Raw genomic sequence first — 3255 nt, forward strand, 5'->3', positions numbered from 1 at the left:
TTTGAACTACATGTTCAAAATTACATGCCTTTCACATGAAACCAATTCTATTCGAAATTGTTTCTCCAGACTTAAGATCCTCATATATATTTAGCGCAATTATAGATGTCGTCAACGAACATTTTATATCGGTTTCAACATTTTTAATAAAGACATAACATAGAGATCTCTTCATTCATTTTAGGTACCTAAACCTCTCCTGAGATTTTATGAAGTATTATATCATGTGACCTTCTAGATCACTTGCCTCCTTTATTATGATCATTTAGATCATTTGCTCATCTTCTTTATGAAGAAGTTTATTTGAAACCGATTTGTCTATACGCTTTAAGCGTACCATAGACTTTGTCCTTCTAGGACTTAATATGAGCATTTGCAATGAGAATATAGTTACTTTCTTTGGGTCAGCAAATGCGTCTGGCATGCTTTACAATATATTGCAAATGAATTATCTTTTTATGAACTTCAAGTTCATACTATCTTGTTCTAGGGATCTAGATGTACAAATGATAATTCATTCCACGTAACTTTTTCTCAACTGTTTATCATGTCTCCCCCTCATGTTAGAAAAACTAACTTGTTTTCCTCAACTTTGAGAACCCATCTTTGTGCGTTATGGTATTAATCAAAATATACCCCGCACATCAATAATAATAAGATGGAATTATTTGGTTCCTGACCCTGAACCACTTATGAGGTGAGAAAATAATATACTTTCGTATATAACGTATATCAAACTGATATAGATAACTTTGTTCTCATAAGCAATTGTTTAGCTATTAAGTAGAGGCACTTAATAAATCATTTTGCTAAATCAACTGTGATGTAAACCAACTTATCAAGATGAACTTCTTGAATAGAAAATCTGGAAATTATGCTCGAAATTAAATTATTGAGCAAGTTACCTCGCAAAACATCATGTTGCGGGTTATTAATAATCGCACATGTAACCATCTCATAGATACATCTTATGTGGTATACATGGCAGGTGAATGGGGCCATATTCACCCTTGATATTTGTAGCATTCATGGGAATTCTTTCCCAATTTTAGTTGGTATATTTATTAATGAGAACGAGCAACATAAGAGAAATATTAAAGAACTTTCTAGTTCTTTAATATTTACCCATGTGAATTCTCTTTTGTTTTTGCACATCATACTTAAATTGATATGGGTAAACCAATTATGCCAACTGAATAAATTATCAATTTTGATAAACTTCAGATTTACACCATGACGTGTGCAATTATCAATAAACTCCAAGTTTATTATGATAAGGGTTTTTATATCAATAAACATCTCTTTATTGTGGCACTCTTTTGTTTGTGTAGTACAAACTGGAGAATAAAGCGGATAAATTTTTACATAAATATTACCCCGCTACAAGTTGTAGTAATAGAAGATATTAATTCTTTCCTTTATTTATAGTCTCAATATAGTCAACCGCTTTCGGTATACTTTGGAAACTGAATAAGTTTCTTTGAGACTTACTACAACACAATACTTTATTGGTAATCAATTGTGTTTCTCCAAAATAATAATAATTGGGTCTTCCAGAGCTCTCAATTAATTTGGTACTACCACATATTCATCAACATCCATATGGTGAATATCTCTTTTAAAGAGAAAGTTATACCATTATGGTTATGGTCAAAATTATATGCAAGATCCGTTTCTTGCATTATTGTTGTCTTTTAATAATCACAATGCCAAAATATTTTGGCATACAATAAGTACGTGACCAATGACCATTCATGCCATAATAATGATATTATTTTCTTATATCATCTCAAACCTCCTTCTAGAGGTGAGTGTGGTATATTCACTACCACTAGCACGTTCATATTCTTCCAAGAATGAATATGTATTCATAAATAAGATGTTGTCACATTCACATCACGAATGGACCATAATCATCTATATGTGCTTTATAAAATCTCATGTCAAATCGATGACAAATATTACTTTCACAGAGTGAAATATTATTTTGAGAATCCTTATTATTCTCATCACAATGATGAAAATTATAATTTCATCTATTGCCACGTCCACTTCCATTGATACCTTCCGGTAATAATTTTGTCTTCTTTCAGACTTAGCACATATTGCTATCACATTCTCTAAAGGGAATGAGAATGGAGCAAATTCAATGGGACGAGTTTTCACTTCTTGTGCTCACGATCATACATGACTTTGATCATGGCAAGACATAGAAATGTTACCACTTCGGGTGGTTATATTTCTTACAAACTCCATTAGAGTTGTAATTAAAATTTATTGTCTTTGCTTATATTTAAAATTAAATTATTGAATAAAAGGGAAAAATACGAAAAAATACTTACCTTAAATCCAGAATTTAAGCATGAAGGAAATTCATAGAACAATTGACAATCATTATAATCGATCTCAAAGCTTCAACTCAATTGGTTAGAGTCTCGTGCTGATAACATGTTGTAAAATAATAAAATGAAGAACAAGAATATTGCAGAGAAAAGTAGGGAGAGAGAATTCTTATTGATTTGGGATGAATTACAATAGAATAGAACCCTCTATTTATAGGAGAGGGTGACTTAGCCACCAAGCAATGAACCCTAGAATCTCTCTAAATATAGACATTCACCATAAATACAATTCTATTTATAACAATTTCCACATTGATCGAAGAATGTGTTATTTTTTCTTCTTTTTTCTCCTCCTCCTTCCTACTCTTCTTCTCCTTTTTCCTCTTTCTCATTCTTCTTCTTGCAATAAATTATGAGTACATAACTAAAATATAAAAAAATTTAAATATGTTAAAAAAATTTGAAGTCTTATTACTTTATTTGTGGTTAGAATTGGATGGTAATATTCCACTGAGCCTATATCCCTAGCTAATTTGATTTGGTTTGCTTGTAAAACATTGAAGAACACAATTGTTGAGATTGAAAAAAAAAATGGGTCTATTTATATCTACTTCATTTTTTACAATTTTAATGAATTTTTACATACAATTTTTTACTCCGCGTCGAAAGTTGTGGGTTCAGTTGAACCCGTAGTTATTACTGAAAATACACATATAAAAATATTTTTTCCACGGGAGTGGGGGCAGAAAAAAGGAAAAAAATAAAAATTTAAAATTACAAAAAAAAAGTAAAAAGAAAACTATTTTTGTGTGTGTGTTGGGGTTGGGGTGCAGAAAAACGAAAAAGAAATAGAAATTTAAAATTATAAAAAAAAGTAAAAAAAGAAAACTGTTTTTTGTGGGTGGGGGTGGGG

Source organism: Nicotiana attenuata, chromosome 10 (assembly GCF_001879085.1).
Source record: "Nicotiana attenuata strain UT chromosome 10, NIATTr2, whole genome shotgun sequence".
NCBI classification, from domain to species: domain Eukaryota; kingdom Viridiplantae; phylum Streptophyta; class Magnoliopsida; order Solanales; family Solanaceae; genus Nicotiana; species Nicotiana attenuata.